At 37.1% G+C, this 21,410-nt stretch overlaps 1 protein-coding gene across 4 annotated transcripts in view; it reads right to left on the bottom strand.

Annotated features, from left to right (window-relative positions):
- Positions 1-21,410, bottom strand: part of Mid1 (midline 1) — a 339,419-nt gene that overhangs the window by 146,294 nt on the left and 171,715 nt on the right. For 2 of the 4 annotated variants that reach the window (XM_076918927.1, XM_076918924.1), the window contains exon 1: positions 13,035-13,333. The exons of the other annotated variants lie outside the window; for them this stretch is intronic. The gene's annotated coding sequence lies outside the window, so the exon portion shown is untranslated. Of the gene's footprint in view, positions 1-13,034; positions 13,334-21,410 lie in introns of those variants that run through there. 4 annotated transcript variants of the gene reach the window in all.

Below are 21,410 nucleotides of genomic sequence, written 5' to 3' on the forward strand. Positions count from 1 at the left end.
TTGGTAGGTAAAGCACTTACCATGCACCATAAGGACTGAAATTTGGATTCCCAGACTTCACATACATGCTGAGCAGGTTTGATAACCCACCTATAATCCCAGCACTCAGGAGATATAGCTAGACCAGTTGAATTTGTGGACTATGGGTTCAAGTGAATGACCATACCTTAATATATAATGTAGAGAACAATTGAGAAAACATGCCTGATGTCAACTCGTGACATACATACATGCATACATGCAAATGTACCCATACACACATAAATGCCCACACATATGAAAATGCATACACATACCACACACACACATACCATACACAGGAAAAAATTAAAGAAGGCTGATACAGAACATCTGACATGTGCATGAATATTTAAATCACTTTAATAAATGCTGTATTCTGATACTTAGTATCTGAGAAAAAGGAGAAAATGTATTTAAAGAATTAATATTTTCAAGGTTGGGTAGTTGTGGTGTATATCTTTAATCCCAGAACTCAGGAGGCAGAGATAGGCAGATTTTTGTGAGTTCCTGGCCAGACTGATCTAGAGAGCTAGTTCCAGGATAGCCAGGGCTGTTACACAGAGAAACCTAGTCTCAGAAAAAATGATGGTAATTTAAGTGGAACATTTTACTAATACCTTGGAAAAGTGATTGTAATTCCAACAAACTGAGTACTAGCAAAACAAGCATTTTATAGGCATTAGATCTCTAGCAGTGAGCTTTCAACACTTTGGAGATTATTTGTATTTTATAAGGCTGAGCTTCTTAGCTTGAATAGAGAGTAAAAGAGAAAGCAGAATTGGTTGTTGGTTGTAGTGGGTGACATGAAGGCCTACCGTCTCACATGAATATTTGCTGCAAACTGGTTTGGCTTCCATTCACACAGAATCTTTGCAACCAGCTACATTTTAGGGGGCTCACATTTGGAGAGTCAACAAGATACATTACTCTGGCAAATGATTATAAAGATAAACTCCTAAATGTTTATTAGGAACAATCCTAAGTCAGCATTGGTGACACACACTTGTAAATCTCAACACTGGGGAGTGTAAGACAAGAGAATCAGGAGTGTTATATCAGTGACTCTCTTATTGATTTAACTAAATTAGAGAGCCTAACCACCTTTTCACTCAGAACATGACTTCTTGTGATCTATTAGACAGCTATACCTGACTGGAACACACTGATGAATAGGAGTCTCCTCCATGTATACTATTTTAATGGCAAAAGACTGGAAGCTACCCATGCGACCAAAGTCAAGTAAGTTATGATAGGATCCTGCAATGGTATGGCAGGATATCATAATGCGATGTTATACAGCTATTGAAGAAAAAGTGTGTACTCCTTAGCCTTGTTATGCAAAGAACTTCAGGACATATCATGAAATATGTGTGGGTGTGCAGGATATTACACAGAGATAGTCACCATGTATAATGAGAGAAATACACTTATGTAACTACCTTCAACCATTATAAAACTTTCTGTAGAAATGGATGTCACCATAGTATATATACAGTGTGTATATATATACAGTGTGTATATATATATAAATATATATACACACTGTATATATACAGTATATATACAGTACATATATTATATATTATATATTATATATTATATATTATATATTATATATTATATATTATATATTATATATTATATATTATATATTATATATTATATATTATATATTATATATTATATATATATATATATATATATAATAGAGTTGAAAATATTTATGTACTCATTAGAAGATTAGAAGGTAAAGAAGACCTCTAAAGAAGTTTTTCCCCCTTTGGGATTTCAGTATTTAAATTAACATAAAGATCAGAAATAGAATACAATACTCAGAGCTGACTCTTTCGAACTATGTTCAAAGACCACATCCCCACCATAATCCCTCCCTGAGATAACACAATTAGGACTGAAGTTTATCCCAATTTGCTTACATACTTTTCTTTAAATTTATTCCAAGCTAATCAGCAATTTACCTGGCTAAAATTCACATGGTTTTACTTTGAAGGGGATACGCCCTTGTTTTTTTCTTCATTCAGAGAGAATTTGGAAAGGTGCTAACAACAAAGAGATTTTTAGCATTCAAAACCTTTTAATTAGAAAACACAGGCAAACAGTAGAGTTCTTGTTTGGTTGGTTTTTTGCAGAGGAAGCACAACTTCATATTCTTTTGTGGTGTTGCCTGATTGCATTTGGTATTAAGGAATTTGAAAACATGTGGATCAAAAAAACTGTTCAGGGTCTTTTGGTAGCAAATTATACTTGTAAATCTGATGTAAGTTGATCACTAGAAGAACTCTTACTCTTTGAAGATTAGAATTCATAAATGTATGAAAGAATTAAATGACTCTTTCCTCTAATGATAGAAAGTATTAAATGGCTGGAAAAAAATGTGTTTGAAATCAACCAAGGAAGCAATTCATTTTGAAGTATATTCAGTAGAAATTTTAAATGAGAAAAATATGTCAAGTCAGTTTCTACTGGATGAACAAGCAAAGAAGAAGCATGCAGAGGATAAATTGAGGAATGCTGGGCTGGGAAATGTCTTTTTCTACCTTGTTTTACTTTTTGTTAACTATGGTAGTCAATTATGTCAAGTAGAGCACTCTTGAGCACCATAATTTATTCTGTCTCCACAGAACAAAGCAAGAAAGACACTACAAAGATGAAAAGAAAGTGGATGTTCTATTGAATCCTTCAAGAGGGCAGTGGCTACGAAACAAGCAGAAATGAATGCCTCTGATGATGCATCTTAGATTGTTTTCTTAATATACAAAATCCCCCCTCTCTGGATCCCAGAAGTCTCATTTTTCAAAAGAAAATACAAGTCAATAAGGATTAGTTTGGCTCTTGGAAGGTCAGAAGTTAGTATACAAAACTAATAACATGACCCTGAAATAAACAAAAATGTGAAATTGCTCATCCGAGGGGATGATGTAACTAATACTGACATAATTTCCAAACAGAAAAGCAAAACTAGGTCAAAGCATGATGGCCTAACATAATAAGCATTTTTGCTTCCAGATTTTTATGATGTAGGCTGTGTCTGCAGGCATTATTGTCTTCTGTTATCAATGTTCGAGGCTGTCAGGAATAATTCATGTCTTATCACTCTTTGTTAGTTAAACCAAAACAATGTAGTGTACATTCAAACTATTCCATTCTGACAGCTTACATGTTAGAGAGGAAAAAAATATTCAGAGAATATTTTTCCTTCTGACAGAAGGGTTAGACAGTAAATATTCATTATTTTATAGCCTATTATCATGTTATAGTTTTCTACTTAGAAAATCATGAGCCTCTCAATTAATCATTATGTGTTTTTCGGTTTGGTTTGGTTTTTGTTGTGTTTTTACCTTTTTCACCCAGTCAGACAGAAAAAGCAGTAGCATTAATTTCATTGGAAATTCACTTTAAGCACTGACCACCAAAAAGAATCTCAACTGAATCACAAGCCAAATAGCATCCATTTAAGCTTTTCTTTCCCCATCATGCATGCCCTAAATAAACTCATACTTTTCATCTCCCTTCTATTTGTTCTGCTTTATTTCCCTGAAACGCACAACTGATTAATGGGTGAAAAAATCATCTCATAAACATTTCAACTAAAAAAACATAGTCTACCAGTTGTTAGCATCAGGCATTTTTATATTTAACATCAGAGCAGAGAAGCTATACACAGTAGTGTCACAAACACCAACTAAAAACCATTTGACTACTCATGATTCTTTGTTTGGGATAGTCTCACTCTGTAGGCCAAGTTGTCCTGGAAAGGGCTATATAGCACAGTCAGGTCTTGAACTTGTAGCAACTTTCAGGCCTAATCCTTTTAAGTGACAAGATTACAGTAGTGACTTACAAGCCCACCTTAATTATTGAATCTCCAAAACCTTGTTAATGTTTTGTTGTGTGTGTGTGTGTGTGTGTGTGTGTGTGTGTGTGTGTGTGTTATGGATTTTAACCATACACCCTCATTCTCCTCTCTTATCTCTCTCCCATTCCCACTGATCCTCTTCTTCCCAACTAGTAAAGGAGGCATTTTCTCAAGATAATACATTCTTTTCTGACTATTCACAACCAACAACCCATTCTAATTGTCTCAAATTCTACAGCACATGACATAATACCATGGGCTCTGAAAGCAGCCAAATTAAACCTTATGAAAAAGGCAAGTGGAATGGACACGAGAGAGAACAAAATTGGGAAGCATAGTTTTCAAGTTCTAGGTATAAATGTCTTCCTGGGTGTGACTAAAGTGCTTCTTGAGCTAAATTGTATCACTGGAGCTAGTGCTGGTAGCAGTGATGGTAGTGGTGAGATATGCTCTTAACTCTGTCAGCCAAGTTTCTCTTGAACATACTGTAAATCCCAGGGTGACAACAAGCTTGTAACAATTCTTCTGCCATGACCTCCTAACTGCTGGGTTTACAGATGTGAGCCATTCTGGACCATATGCTAAACTTTCAACCTATAAACCCTGGTATGATGGTACACACCTGCAATCCTGACACTTTCTGGCTAAGGCAAAAGAATAGTGGGCTCTAGGAAAAAACACAGCTATGTAGTTAAATACCTAGAAAACAAAAATTACTGTTTTTTTTTTTTTCAACCTAAAAGACCAAACCTTTAACTAGCAATTTAATTTTTCTTACTTATTTTCTTTAAAAAAAAAATGGAGTCTGCCCATGAACCCAAGGCTTCCCTCACACCCTTGGTCTTTGTATCTCAGCCTCATGACTGCCAAAACTACAAGTATGCACCACTCACCCTAACCTAAGTAGTACTTTCTGTTTGAATCCATAATGCATTTCCTATATACTAGATCTTATATAAATATACAAATTTTTATTACTTCCATCTCTCTATTGCTTTATCAGGTGTCTTGTCTAGTCAATACTAAGTCAGAAAAAGAAAATCTCATTTTGTTCACATTTTTTCTTCTTACTCAAAAAGATAACTTGGAAAATACACTCAACTCTAGCAGTACTCTAAAATTTGACATGTGATAGAATAGAGAGTCTACTAAGTGTACTCTGAAAGTGTGTCAGCGCTGTTGTCTCTATAAATCACCAAATGAATGTGAAATTTTAGTTCCACAAGTTTAATCCCAACTTTCAGACAGTGCATCACACTGAGAAGCAGTAAAACTTTTTTGTCTTGAATGTCACTCTACCGAATGAAAGCACAACCTACCCCCAGTGGAAAACTTTGGCCTTTAAAAAGATGTACTCTAAGGCAGGCATAGTGGCTGGCACACATCTTTAATCCCAGCATGCAGAAGGCAGTGGCAGGTGGATCTCTGTGAATACGGGGCCAGACTGGTCTACATAGTAAATTTTAGGATAGCCAAAGCCATGTAGAGAAACTTTGTCCTCACTCCCATCTCCCTCCAAAAAAAAGAAAGAAACAAAAAAAGAAAAAGAAGGGAAAGGAAGGAAGAAAGAAAAGAAGGAAAGAAAGAAAGAAAGAAAGAAAGAAAGAAAGAAAGAAAGAAAGAAAGAAAGGAAGGAAGGAAGGAAGGAAGGAAGAAAGAAAGGAAGAAAGAAAGGACACAAGAAATGTGGAAATATTCCCTTTGTTGCTAAGTAAACATGACTCACCATTTGCCTGGCAAAATAAACTTAACTATATATTTGGCTATGACCTAAAACCTCAAGTTAGCTTCAGTGAGAACAAGCTTAGCAGATCCTGTCATGGCAATTTAGGCTTTGATCAGTTAGAGGCAATTCTCACACCAGAATTATTTCTACCATCAAGATAAGCTGCTTGTTAGGTTCTGAGTTGGGTCTTTGGCAGAATACAACTGAATGGCTAGAAAACCACGAATACTTTAAGTTCTTGATACTCATCAATTACTCTTTACTATGCCACTGACCACTCAAACAGTCTTTCTTCTACAGAACCGCTCTGATCTTTATATTTCCCATCTTCCTACTAAGATTTACCTCGAATGTTTCCATAAAACACCAGATAACTCTCACTGTGTTTCAGTCCTTGTATTTGGATCTGAGAATTCAAGGATATCATAAATGTGACTCTTTCTCTAAAGTAACTCTTTCTTAAGATATGCAGAGCTATGATTAACTGGAAATAGACTGTCTCAAAGATGAACGTGTGTAAAACAGGGCCAGAGCCATTTCCTCCTGTCTATTCTAATCCAAATAGATACTTCTCTGCATACAAAGAAAGTCTTCATAAACAACCTAAATACACATAGCGTCATTCCTTCATTGTCACTCCCATATGGTTCTCTGGCTGTCATGCATAAAGGTTCTACTGAGTCCAGAAGTTCAGGGAGGATGCTGAGAAAAGACTAGTGAATAGCTCTGAAATATAAGGTAGGCATGCCAGCAATTCCTGTCTGACAGGGTATGACTTGGCCCCTAAATATTGTCTCCTGACAGAGCAGTCATGTGTTTTGTAGCTCCAGGCCCCACTGTTTGAAATTCTTCACTGTTTGAATTCCCCCAAGATTCATTCTAAGGATTAAAAGGGTATAACAGTTTTATCTTATCTATATGAATTCTCTCTCAACATACCAGAAGACCAGTCTCCTAAAGAAATAGAGATGTGGTATGTGTACAGGGATGTGTATATGTGAGATATATATATATAATAATATAATATAATATATTATATATATATAATTTTGAGCATATCAACATTCTTATTTCCAGTTCAACTCCCTCAAGCCCCCACCCAACAAGGTCCCTTCCCAACTTCATATCTTTGTTAAAAAAAGAATTAATCCATAAGCTACTCCCAGTGGCCACACTCCAAAGAAAATTAACTCCCTGCCATAGCAGCCATCAATACACAAATAGTTCCTCAGCTAAGGGTGGGGCCTTGTGAGCACCTTCCTACACACACAGTTGCAAGTTTTTCTGTCATCTTCCTATTTTGAGACAGTCTTTTATTGGCTTGCAGTTCACTAATTCTGCTAGGCTGTGCTCTAGTAGCCCCCTGTTTCCGTCTACTCATTTCTGGAAACACAATGCATTAGTACTCCTAGCATTTTTATGTGGTTTCTGGGTATCAAGCTCCTTTGCTTGTGTTTGCAAAGCAAACATTTTTCTGGCTGAGCCATGTCAACAAACCCTTCAAAAATAGTGTTTCAAAATGTCCATGGGATAATTTCTCACTGGAAAATTTTGTACTTTCAAACAAGAAACTCGAAGAACACACTTATAGAGGAGAAAAAAGTTTGGGTGAGTCTAGATAATATTTGTATAATCGTGCATCTCAAAGGGTTAGAAGAAAGGATTTCAAAATGTTTTTGCCATAAAGAGTTGATAATTTGAAGAGACAGATACCTTTAACTTAATTATACAAGATATAGATGCACTGAAACATCACATGGATCTCATTAGTATGTACAATTTTTATATTTCATGCATCAGTTAAAGATCAAAAAACATGATACACATGAAATGTCAGTGAAACTCATTATGATGCATGCTTACTAAAAAATCAATTAAAAATAGGAATAGAGTACAAAGCATATACTCTCATATGCTAAAAATAAACAAAGTAAATAAAAATATACCTTAATACACAATAAAAATGGAACATAAAGCATTTATAGAGTTGGGACTCTATTAATTTTCTCTGATAAATTAATTTTAAACAAAATAATTCACAAATGCCTATAAGTGAACATGGAGATAAAAATTAACTAAATGTCACAAATACAGATCATTTCTCAGCTCCTTTAAATTCAGGAAAATTTAGGCTATCATTTTTTAAATGGATTTTCATTCTTACAAATAAACATGGGGACAAACAAGCAATCTGCCATTTTTCTCATGTAATAACCAATATTATACAGTTGGTATCAAACATGTATACTAGATTGGAAGTTCTTTGAGGCCAAGAATCCTATCAAATTATGTTGAGAACCCAAAAGCCATCTGAAATACAAAAATCACTCACTGTGTGGATTCTTCTGAATGAACTAAGAAAATGAATTCTGGAAGTGCTCAGTAAATGTTGAATGATAAGAGATGGGGAGCCTTGATATTTTATTTATCATACACAGCTGACTGAACATAGAACTTTTAACAGTCACTTACATGTTACAGTCAGGACCACTTGCTGCTTTTGTCTTTTTAACTCAGAACCTGGTGTTTTTTTATTGTTGTTGTTTTTTGGGGGTTTGTTTCTTTTCTTTCTTTTTTTTTTTTCACAAAACAGAGATATGTTTTCACGATTTTAGTTTTTCATTATCTTCTTTTTAGTAAAGTTCCCTCTAGATATTTGTCTGTGTGGGTACCACAACTTTTTACCTCCTTAATATCACTTACTGGAGGACATTAAAGATCTTAAGGTTATGTCAAAGAATAGCTTCATCTAAGGGAAAAAGAAATCTTTAATTCTGATGAGCATCTCATATTGTGTCCACTAGTTAAAAGAAATGTCTACATCATGCCAGTTAACAAGACCCAATAAAGAACCTAAAACAAAACCAGTAAGATGAGTTTGCTGTCAGATGAAAGGAGCTGATAATGAGCCAAAAATCTCCCTCATAAACTTCCCCATATCTACACAGAGATTAGGTTCCAGTTTGACCTGGATGTGTTACCCTTGCTTTAATCAAAGTGTATTTGATATTCTCTTCCTTGAATGAACTGGTTTTCATAGAAGATTCAGTCACAAGGTTAAATAATTGGTAACTAATTACTCTTAGAAGCAGAGTAATCTCTGGTTCTGCTTGGGTATGCCTGCTGTGGTGTCCAAGACCTGGGCTTTCACTATGGAAACTTCAAGTCTGACCCCTGCAGGTAGATAAGTGAAATACACACTTCCAGCCAGATCCGGTTGTTTCTTTTAGAGCCTGGAGTTCTAAAACTGACTACACTAAAACTGACTAAGCACAACAGAGATACTGACGACATTGACATATGTTGGACATCTCTTTCATTTTACAATTTGCTCTGGGAGCATAGTAAACAGTTGATTAATAAGAATTTAAATTACTTTTAACAAATATTCTGATGTGGTCAGTCATAATATTTTTTTTTATCTAGAGAACTCCAATTGGTTTGAAAGAACTGGGATACTCTAATCCTGTGAACAAAAAAAAAAATCCTGATTTGGCCCATCTTTTCTTAATCAAACAAATTACTCTCTGACCAAATACTCCCCCATCCCCCTCAACAATGCAAGGCCCAGGTTTCCATAACTACCTTGGATGTCTATTTAACCACACAAGGGATCAAAGCCAGGAGACATCCACAAGCACAGTTAGCCTTAAAACTTGCAGGAATGTCTGTGGATAGCATACAACTACCAATTAACAGATTTGCTTGAAGCCTATGCGGTCTATAGCCAGACAAACTCAGAACATGAGTCACACTGAACACTAAGGAAAAACCAAGTCAAAAATTCCTTTGAAAGGACCAACAAATATCTTTTAGTTAACAAGTCCTACAATGATAACATTTCCTGAAAGAGGGGTAGTATAAAAAGAAATAAAATTTTAACATATGCTGAAGATGTCAAACTCTCTAAAGCATATACAAAAATTTAAAACATCTGTTAAAAGGGAATCATTTCTCAGATACAAATTTAAAATTCTAGTTATAGCATCTTCCTATTAAGTGCCATAAAACTGCCTGATCTCAATGTTGGGACAAAGGGGATCAGAAAGGTCTTGTCTTTTATACTTTCCAAGGCTTCACTTTCAAAGGAATGAAGCTATACTGCATACTTGACACACTGTATGCTGGTAACAGAACAAGAAGAAAGGGAACATAGATGGAGAGGTTCCGTTTTCATCTCCAGAATGCCTTTTGAGGGCCTAAGCCTACATAGGTAGTCTTTCTGGCTGGGTGAATTCCAGACTAGCCTCTAACTTGCTGGTCTCATTATTTTTAACCTCTTCTTTTCTTTCTTTCTTTTCTTTCTTTTTTTCTTTTTTTTTTTTTTGTCTTCACTTCACCATTTGTTCAATGAGGATCAAGTTGCCCTTCATTCTCTCTGTGGAGATGTGGTTGAGAATAAATAGATGATGTTTGTAAAAGACTTTCTAATCCTCTGAGGAAAGATTACTACCAAGACTTTCATTATTAAGCCAGATGTCCTTGGGCATTTTAACTCCAATCTAAAGAATGCAAAATGGGCTGATCAAACTGAGTCACAGCTTCCTCGAATCAGCATCTTACTTAATCTTACAGGGAAAAAAAGCCACTTGAAGACCTAGAGACTAAAAGAAAAGTCATCTCAGTTGCTTAGTGTAGTTTTCAAAAGTTATTGGGATGCAAAAAAAAACCAAAATATGTCTGTTAGGGAATTTCGGCTGGAGATTCTATTTTTTTTTTCAACTTGAGAACAAAATATTTGTTCTTAGTCTGTGGTGGGACAATGAATGTGACTTGCTATTTAGGGAGGGTATTTGCAGTTGTGGGAATGCCATAAGCAAACCTATTGTTTTTGGCTGGACTTCTGTAACAGGTGGCCATGCCTTTCCTTTTGCCTGGGAACGTAGCAAATTCCTTCTCAAAGAAGATTCTGAAAAGTTTTTCATTTATGATCAAAGTACAAAGAGAGGTTGGCACACTTTAAAGTTACTTCCTGATGAACTCAAGCCAGGTTTATGCTTCTTTTTTTCTTTTTTCTTTCTTTCTTTCATTTATCCTATAAGAATTTTGACCTGCATTGTTCTTCTGCTGACAACCTGGTAAAAGCCCAAACTTTCTGAATCTTATGGACAAACATGTAGCCTTCTAATTCTGTTGGCAATTTTTTGCTATGGAGAGTTTCTAACTAGTTAGTGGTAGAGATCTTTTCCCACTGTTTGGTGTTTGCACAGCCCTAGGGACAGATCACTTACCAGCAAAAAGATTGTGTTTCATTGCTAAGCTGATGACACATGGGTTGGTTTGATAGCTAACCCTGAAAATACAGCCAAGGGCTGCTGGGCCTAAGATGACAAATTTGTTGTTGGATGTTATTCCTCTGCATGAATGAAGCAGTAAGGACTCTCTCCCTCCCCCACCAAAAGAAACAAGAACAAATCTGGGACTCGCCCATGCAGTAATGCTACCATCTCATGCCTGGTTTCTTACATGAACAATGATCTTCTACTCTTGCATCTCCTCCCCCAGTCCCTCCCTCTTTTCAAGTACCCAGTAGGCAAAAGAACAATGTTATATATGTATCCAGAGATGTGGAATAAAAAGTTGGCCATTCATTAAATAACTAAAGAATTACTACATGCTTACTTGTACACTTAAAACTTCAACACTGGGCTGTTTTCCAACTTCATACAAATGCCACAGTTACACATGGGAAAAATCATCCCAAGCTCTGGACAAGCCTGCTTTAGGCATCAGACAGAGGGAGTGTCACCCCATTCCAGAGGAACTGTGTGGGCACAAAGATTCTAAAAATTGAGTTCACACATCACCAAAGACAAGACAGGTGGTTGCACACAGCGTCAAATAACTTCTTTGTTCATGCTTAGGACCTTTGTAAAAAATAGTATTGTGTACCTCTTCTCTTTCTTGCTCCTATCCAGTAAGCCTTCTTGCCCCCTTTGTCTATCTTATGTGGCTGCTAGAAACGCAAAGAATGAGGTTGGTCTGTAAGATCACAAAACTTAGAGAAAGCCAGCCTCTGCACCACTCTCCAGCTAGTAGATGCAATTTGCTGAAAGCACACAGTCTTTCATATGCTTTTCTGTACTCGCTGCAATTTGCCAAGCATGACTCCATAAAAGCAAGTTAGGGAACAAGAAATTTGAGGGTCTTTGCTCCTGACCTTTCTGGTAAGGGACTCTGCTTTACCTCAAGAAACTGCAGCAGTGGAAGAGAAAGTTGTAAACCCCTAACCACTAATGGAAAGGTTTATTTTCGCCTAAAGTGAACATTCTGGGGTGGGGCACATCCAACCCAACTGGAAGAAAAAAGGGAAGAGATTTTCCGGTGGCAAAACAGATGCTCAATTTCCCACCCGGAGTTATTCAGCTCTGGCAAGAGTAGCTAGCATTCCTCCCCTTTAATCTCTGCCTTTCCCAGTCACTGAAATACGTTTTTAGTCTTGTCTTCCCCTTATGAGTATCAATCTTGTCATTAAAACATTGACGTGAGAATTTTTTACCACAACTGTGATAGAGCTGTAAATTACACTCTCTTCTAGGCTTTCTAATCCAGTCTTTCCTTTTCTCTTCTTTCTCAACGGCAAAGCTATAAACCTCATAAACTTCTACCTAAGTTGATAAGGAATTTTATCCCCATGCCCTAGAGGGACGGAAGAAGCTGCTGGCTCAGAATTCTTTACAGAGATCCACTTAAGTAACCCTCAAATCCCTTCTCCGTTCATTACTTCCAAGACTGTGTTCTTACGTCCAGCAGCAACACAAAACACAACTCCTAAAGTGATAGAACTAGAACGGTTTTTTTTTTAAACGTCTGTAACACCCCCTCCTTCACCCCCCCCATCCCCCCACCTCACCCCACCCCTGTCCCCCGTGCCTGCCTCGGTTGGAAGTGCTGCTTGTTCTATCCGGACTGGTTTCACCTTCTCAGCCTCATACACACACTAAAGTGCTCAGAATGTGAAAGTAAAATAAGAGTCGAGTCACCGTGTACTTCTTTTGTCAGGTTATGCAGTTGTCTTCATTCTAACCTGAAGCATAATAGGGTAGAGGCTAAAGCTTGAGATGAATCCAGCACAATACATTCCAGAGGCCCGCAAACTGGAATTGATTTGCATATTCCACAACCGCTTTGAACCTTTTACAAAGACTGCCTGACAACAACAACCACCCTTAGAAGCAAAAGCAGGCACGGTTAGTAAGGACGAGGCGGTGGGGCGACGGCAGGTGATGTGCTTTCTAAGATAGCCTTAGGAAGAAAACGCAGTCCCCTCCTTCTACCTAGTAAATCTACTGGGACCCTGAATTTGATCACTCCCGCACGCTCTCGGGAGTAACAGGTCGTAGGGGTCCCAAGCTAAATCCCTCCTTCTGTGGCTGGCGCCAGCACAGCTACAATCACAACCCTCAAGCTTACCTGCCTCATGTTTAGAATTCCATGACCCATCCGGCAGGGAGCAAGCTGCTCGGAAGCGCACCCGCAGGCTTCCAAGCGCAGACACCAAAGCCGGCAGAAAAGCCCACAAGACAAAAGCAACTCGGTGGAATCCACAGGCAGCAAAGAGCACGTTTTTCGTCCCCCTCCCTTTTTATTCTTTGATCTGCTTCTATACGCACTCTACCCAAGACAATGTCAAGTTTCTCAACCTTTCCTTTTCCAGCCTATGAAAAGTCGGGCGCAGGCTAGCGAGGACCGCCTGGCTCTTATTTCAAATCAGTTCACAGGGACGTCGTAGGCGGCGGGCTTAGGTCTCTTAGAGCCTCGCCAATCAGGAGCAGGGGGTGGACCTGGGTGCAGGAGAGGCCTGCCTTTACCAGGATTAGGGCAGCTTTCAGGAGTCAAATGACTGGAAGCAGCTGGATGTAGTGTCAGAGCTCCCAAAGTAAAGGATGGGTTCTATTCTTGTCTAACAGACTGCATCTGCTCAAAGCTTAACTAGCTCCGGGCCTTAAATCCTTGCACTTTAAGAGCCCCCTTAAAAGCATTAAAGCATTTTAAAGGTGCAGAATTATTTCAGCAAAAAACTTCAACCCTCAGGACCCAAGATATTTTTTTAAGTGAATCTTGCTCTAACTACCTAATTTTGTAAAAATGGTGAAGGCAAAACCACACTGCTGTAAGTATCACTTTAACTGAAACAAGCAACCAAGATACACAATGTTACCTGCCTCATCTTCAGGTAAACTCTGTATCCAACCTATGAAAAGCAAACGTTAATGGGATTGAGCACACAAACATTTTGAAATACAGGACGTGAAGAAGAATCTTCACCACTGGTGACTGAAAGCACAATTTCAGTTAAAACATTTGCTAATTAATACAATACAATAAATACAGAAATTTGGTTAAGAAAACTTTAAAAAGAAATAAGTGTATCTACCTCTAACTGTGGTTGAGTTTAACAATGTTGAACTGATAAGCTCACTAATAGGACAAGAAAGGTACAACTAGCTGGCTTCTTGGAAAGTTCAAGCCCAAGTTAAGGAAAATGTCCAAAGTTTTCTTTCTGAGCTCCCCATAAAAATGTAACCCATTTCAAACATCCGTGAATAAAATTCTTATGCAGATCTAGTTCTTGGAGTCAAGGAAACTTGTAAACTGAGTAAAGACCACTTTTTTTTTTTTTTTTTTTTTTTTGGTAAAGCCAGTCATATATATTTTTCCCAAACAAGAAACAACAGTGTGAGGATAATCCAATATATATTTTCAGTTTTGCAGTATTAGTAAATAAAAACGGAGAAAATAATGATTTAGTGACTTCAGGAGTGCTGGAGGTGTGGTTCAATATTGTGTGTGCTTGGCTGAGTTCTCTGAGATTTTGGCAGCAGGGCACGGGCACCTGGGAGTCCACAGCCCTGTCTCAGCTCCCCACTGAGAAGTTTTAGAGTCTCCCTAATCGCACCAGCTGCCCTCTATCCATTTATTTGATCTTCAGAGCCATTCACTATGGCCCAGACCCAAGCTTGCTTAGCCTTTTCACATGGTGACACTGCATGTTTTAAATACATTTATAATTTTGTGTTGCACAGTATTCACAGTCATCCTTGGCCACATGCATGCTTAGGGTCATGGGTTGGGTTAAATAAATTTGGGTAGATCAAGGCTTGTAAACTTTGAAATTGCTGGCATTTGCAGACAAATAATTCCTTACCATGGAGCTAGCTGCTCAGTGTGTTGTGAAATATTTAGCAGCATTATGACCTTTGCCCACGAGATGCCCATAATTGATTAATAAGATATAAAGATATCACTGGATGTCTTCTAGGGATCAAAACCAGTGTTTGTTAAAACCAATTCTCAGTTAAACATGTGAGTACTCGGGCCCTGGTCCAAGAGAAACTGATTGGGTAGGTGCCAAAGATGCTGGGGGTCCACATTTTATCCCACTGCCAATGAGCTTTGAGAGAGTCTCTATCTACCAGTGCCCTCGATATATCTGACCTCAGGATGTACTTTATGTTGGGTGACTATGTTTACATACAAAAAGAAAAGGGAGCGATCTGGATCTAGAAAGGAAACAGATCCAAGTATGGAAAGACTTTTTAGGCAAGAAACACCTAACTAATCACTTGTCAGGGTTTGAAATAAAATAAACCTGATGTTTCATCACTTGGAAATTAAGCATTAAAACATTTTACCTTGTTTTCCTTCAATGTTTTTAAACATTTGTTTAGTGTGTGTGCCTCTGGAATGCTGACATTACATATGTATGCCACAGTCCTGGGCTTCAAGTTTAATTACAGCTTACAACTTAATAATTCTATACCTTTAAGAGATAGAAAGAACTGAACAGTTTCTGTGCTGATTAAATACAGCTGATTCTTTATTCTTTTCCAATAAAAATTTTGTTAAGCCATTCATGCTTTGAATTTAGATTTTGTTTGCTTTGTTTTAGATCTGTGTCTTGCTATGCTGTGCTACCTGGCCTCAAACATCTGGGCTCAAAGAATCCCATTGCCCCAGTCTCCTGAGTTCTGTAGCCTAACTGCACTCCATTGCCCCTATTCTCATAGCATTTCTGTTTATTGGCAATTAAAGCCCCATCTTGACTTAAGTAATCTTTCTCTGCACCCCAAAAGTTACTCTCCTACATTTTTACTATGATGTCACAGCATAACTTTAAGAGGAAAGTTACTTAAAAGTTGTTTTGACTTTTACTAAATCCCTTCCCTAGATCCTAAGGTCATTGAGAACCATGTCAATCAGAAGTCCTCAGAGAAAAAGAATAAAAAATGCATATATATTTCCTATATAGAGAATTGTTCAGTCTTGTATGACTGCAGAGACACACAGTCCTGATATCCATAGGCCAAATGGCAGATGCTAACCCTGTAGCACATTGAGGAAGGATTTTGTTTTTCTTAATCCTTTGTATTAAGGATTTTTATTGGCTGTATGGGCTCACTCATATTATCAAGGATAATCTCCTTCAGGTAACATCAACTGAATATAAATCTTAACATCTACAAAATGACTTCAAGTTAAGCTAAGATTAACTGTGTACCATGGTAGCCAAAATGGCAAAGAAGCTCCTATGCAAATATTTATATGTTCCCTATAACAGGAAGCATGGAGTGTGTATGGTCAATTATATAATAAATATCCATTAAATAGTTACAAGTAACAAAAATTAAAACACCCATTAATAGAGTATGTTCTTCTTTATGTACAAGGAAGTGCTTTCATAGATATATTCTTTTAATTTGCAAGTTAGAAGACACATAAATATGAGACTAAGTGACTTCTGAAAATTCCACGACAAGTTATACTATCAATCAAATGTCAGGAGAGAATGTAATTATTTTTACACCAACTCTCAAAAAAATTTTGCATTCCTCATACTCTTTTTGGAAATCAGTCAAAATGTGTTTTAGAAAACTGGGGGAATTAAACAAGAAAAGAGGAAGTCATTGAAACTAAGCAAACAGAAAAATCACTATAACATGAAATAAGAGAAGTCTAGGAGGAAGAGATAGCAGAGAGGATGCATAAAGTAAAAAATGACACTGACAGATTACCTGTGAGGACAAACGGATACTCATGAATGTAAGTAAAATTGAAGCTATTAATAACTCCAAAAAAGCCAAAAGAATGAAAAAGCATAGTCACAGAAAACTCTTTAACTTGACAGTGAACTCTGATACATAGGAGCAGAGACTGTGTATTATTTAATCAAGTATCCATCTTTCCCTCATTGGTTTGTTGTTTTTCTGAGATTAGATATTTCAAGACCTTACTAGTCCAGGCTCATCATGAATTTGCAATCTTCCTGCCTGTCAACATCTAGAGTGTTGGGATCCTACATGGGCACCAAGCCTATCTTTTTCTGGTTTCTTTCTACTCTCTCTCTTACTTCCTCTTGCTCTGTCTATATGCATGCATGCTCATGTATGCATGTACATGCAAAGGCCAGAGGACTACTATGGTGTCTTTTCTGAGGCACCATGCACCTTTTTACATTTTATGAGACACCATTTCTCACTGCTCTGAAACATACCAAGTAGGCTAAGCTGGCTGCCGAGAAGGACCAAGGAATATAATTTTTTTCTCCTTTTGCTCTTCTTTCCCTTTCCTCTTTTTCCTTCATACACTCTTCCTCCCTTCCAGTTTCCCATTCTCCCCTTTCTTCCTTCAGTCATTTCTTCCTTTATTTTCGATACTAGAGGCTGAACACAGGGAAGGAAAAATTATTTTTTTTGCTTGGATACAGAATAAAGAGATAATGTCTAAAATTCATAAGTCAATAAATGGCAACAAAACAATATTATGTACAATGTGGAAGTGTGTAGCAAATGAAACATTTCCCAGTAGAAAATGAATTCCTCACAGCGGAATGGGGAAGGGCACGGATTCTGTTTTTCATTATATACACCTGCACAAAACCATGTATTATTTTCATAAAAATTAAATCAGTTGATAAAAGAACACTGGATAGTTATTAAATCAGTTTCTTGTCCTTGAATTCATGTTTTTTAAACTGATAATGTTTCACAATTATCTGGCCAATGGTTTCAGCCTAGTGACTTTCTATCAACCCCCAATATAATGCCACCACCTCATGTTTAGATGAGCTGATTGGCACTTTCTGTTTCTCCTACTACAGCTTTAATTTGTGCAAGATTTATGATTAATTCACTATGTGCAACCAGAGATCCATACATTAGCTCTAATCCAGACTGTTTTAGACATCCCTTTTGTACTGCTCTCTAGGAGTGAAGGTTCTACAATCCAAATACCTTAGTAATTAGTTAGGCTAATCAACCCACCTTTTTATTTTACACATAATCGGCATCATTTTTTATTTAAATCCTGTATTTTTGTTGTAGGTTTAAGTGTGGTTAGCAATAGCTGGTTAATCTTGTCCATATTATATCCATTAGACTTATCCTTATTTTTTTCTCACTTACTTTATATTTGAAGAAGACTAGCCCCTAAAACCTTTATATGTTTTGGTGTTTGAATAAGGATGGTCCCCACATGTTCCTATATTTAGATGCTTAGGGAGTGACACTGTTTGAAAGCATAGGAGGTATGGCCTTGTTGGGCTAAGTGTGGAGTAGGTGTGGTCTTGTTGGAGGAAGTGTATAATTGGAGGTGGCCTTTGAGGTTTTAAAGGCCCAAGCCAAGCCCACTGTGTCTGGCTTCCTGAAACCCGTGGATCCAGGTGCAAAATTCTCAGCCCCTTTTCTAGCACCATGTCTCCCTGTATCCTGCCATTCTCCCTGCCATAAAGACAATGGAGTCCAACCTATGAAACTATAAGCAAGTCCCAATTAAATACTTTTCTTCAGAAGAGTTGCCCTGGTAATGGTGTCTCTTCACAGCACTAACCCATGGACTAAAACTGCCTAATCTTGTGTGTGTGTATTTAATAATCAATGATTATTTTAAAAATTCACTTTAAGCAAGGCATCGTAGTGCATACCTTTAAGCCCAGTACTTGGGAAGCAGAGACAGAAGAATCTCTATGAATCTAAGATCCACTTGGACTACAAAGCAAGTTCCAGGCCAGCCAGAGTTACATAGACCCTGTCTCAAATAAAATAACTTTTATGCATCACATCTCTTCTTTCTGTCTATGTTAGAATTAAGCAAATCAGCATGCTTTATTTTTAATCATGTGGACATAAGAATCTGCACATAAATTTTTACTGAAAAGAAGCTTTGAGCAGGATTTTTGCACTCCTTAAGAGAACTGAGTGCTTATATTTAAATTGCTACTTCTCAGATGTACAGAAAGATTGTCAGAGTGACAGTGTTGTAAAAAATTGGCAAATATTCTCTCCCGTTTCACTCAAAGTGTGAATGCTTAGATTTAAAATGAAGATAAAGATATAACATGACTATGAATAAGGATTTACACATCTCTTCCCTTTGTTAGAAACATCAGGTTCCTTGTCATTCTCATTCAATAGCCAAGGAAATAATATTTGCTCTCATTTATTTGTAATTGGATATCTTTTGCTCTGTTGGGAAGCACTTGTGAAAATCCGCACATACTGTGATAAGCTTTCCTGTATTGCACCTCTGGTGCAAGATAAACATACTAAGTTGTTTCATTGGAAGAATTACAATGTGATTCACAGAGATATTCTCAAATACCTGAGAAACTATATCAAATGAAGCTAAACTTATTCTTTTTTTTAAAGCATGAATTTAATTGTATAAATAGTGATGCTACTTGAAGTTACTTTAACATGAATGACTTAACTAACATCATACATGGGATAAAATAACTTTCTTTATATTTGTACCATTATCCAAGGTGAATCAAAATTCCTACTGATAGTTCTTCTAAACTATATTTGTGAGAGAGAGATAATTTTGTTATGTTCACCTTAAGAAACCAACCAATTGGCACATAAATAAATTCATCTTCAACATGAAAATATTAATGTAGCCCAGTTAATAAATTTCAAAATGACCTGATTTAACACATACTAACAGGTCTGGTGAAATTAAAGTGTGGCTATCAACACCAGAGAGAAGTGCTACTTGGTAAAAGAAAAACCCCAGGAGATATTTATTCTGAATTCAAATGCAAGCTATGAATGAAAGGGATTTATTATCTATCATCGATCAATTATGCACCATGTGCACAAAAAGATGCAAAGGTGTTCAGCTGGTTCTTGGGACACTGGTTTTTAGAGCCTGTGGTCATTCTAGCAATGGTACTGCCACCCCAGAGCAGAAGCTTTATCTTTTAACAATGAGGAATTAAATCACAAAGCACCCATGACTGGTTCCCAATCCATCACCCTATATCTTGTATTAGGGTGATAGGATTTAGCACATAGGTTCTGACATGGTTCTGAAATTTCCAACCTCAATCTATCTGCAGAAGTCTTTACACTGTCAAAATAAGCCAGGAGTTTGCCATTTTACTTTGAAAACAAATTGAAACACTTTAATAATTTTTATTTAGTTTAAATGTCTCACCAAATGTGGGCTGTGATCATCCAGTTCTTATTAAGTGAGAAAAAAATAATTCATGCACCTATTGAAAGGGAAAAGATGTCTTTCTTGTGCTAGTCAAGATAGGATGCAAATTTTAGGGGCTATGTTTTGAGAAATGTGAATGAACTTTTTTTTATTATTCAGAATTTCTAAATGGCATCCCCAATAGAAAATAGCTTTGTGATCAATTTTCACAGCTAAAAATGCAGCTTTGGAGATTTGTCGTTACTCATCATTAATTGGTTCACAAGTGGTTTAGCCATCGATTTCATTAGCAGCATATAAATACTTGCAGGTCTGTATTAAGAGATTTGCATTGCTCACAGGACATCCAATGGTCTCTAACATGGAAACAAATCCCTCCTATAAGGAAACTTGTCTGGGCATGGTGGCTTATGCCTGTAACCTCAGCACTTTTATAGGTAAGGCCATGAGTTTCAGGCCTGCCTGACATAGAGTGGGACCCCATCTCATAAAATACAAAGAGGAAATGGAATAAGATTTTTTAAAGGAGGAGGAAGAGGAAGAAGAGGAAGAAGACATTTGGAAACTTGGGAGTGTGGTCTCAATATCTGAGGGACAGAAGCAGGAGGATCATGAATTCTAGTTGAGCCTGGGATACATAAGGAGACATGTCAAAATGGGGAGGGCAAAAAGATCTGTGGAAACTCTCCTGTCTTAAGCTCATGATAACAAAATGCAACAATAAATCTTTTCTTACATAAGAATAAACAGTTCTAGGGGCTGGAGAGATGGCTCAGTGGTTAAGAGCACTGACTGCTCTTCCAGAGATCCTGAGTTCAATTCCCAGCAACTACATGGTAGCTCACAACCATCTGTAATGGGATCTGATGCCCTCTTCTGGTGTGTCTGAAGACAGCTACAGTGTACTCATACACATAAAATAAATAAATCTTAAAAGAAAGAATGAACAATTCTTCATTCTATAAGTATTATTGAGCATTTCCCACATGCCAGACATTGTTTTAGGCACTAGTAATGGAGAGAGATACCAATAAGTACAAACTGCCTTCATAGATAGGAGATAGAAAAGAATAAAATCAATAAATAGAATGAAATTTGTCTCATAGTGACAGGGGTGATATAAGTGAGAAAGCAAGTACTAGTCTGATGAGTAAGATATTTTTAAGGGAACATCTCAACAGAGCCTGAAGGAAACAAGGAAACAAGACTTCCAACTCTGTAACAAGTTAGCCGGGAGGAGCAGAGTTTACTAGCTTAGGACAAACAAAAAAATTTAAAGAAACTGCCCTGGCTGAAAGAGAACAAATAAAGGTGGCAGCTGCAGATGCTGAGATCTTAAGAATGAATGAC

The sequence above is a fragment of the Arvicanthis niloticus genome, chromosome X, assembly GCF_011762505.2.
Source record: "Arvicanthis niloticus isolate mArvNil1 chromosome X, mArvNil1.pat.X, whole genome shotgun sequence".
Taxonomy (NCBI): domain Eukaryota; kingdom Metazoa; phylum Chordata; class Mammalia; order Rodentia; family Muridae; genus Arvicanthis; species Arvicanthis niloticus.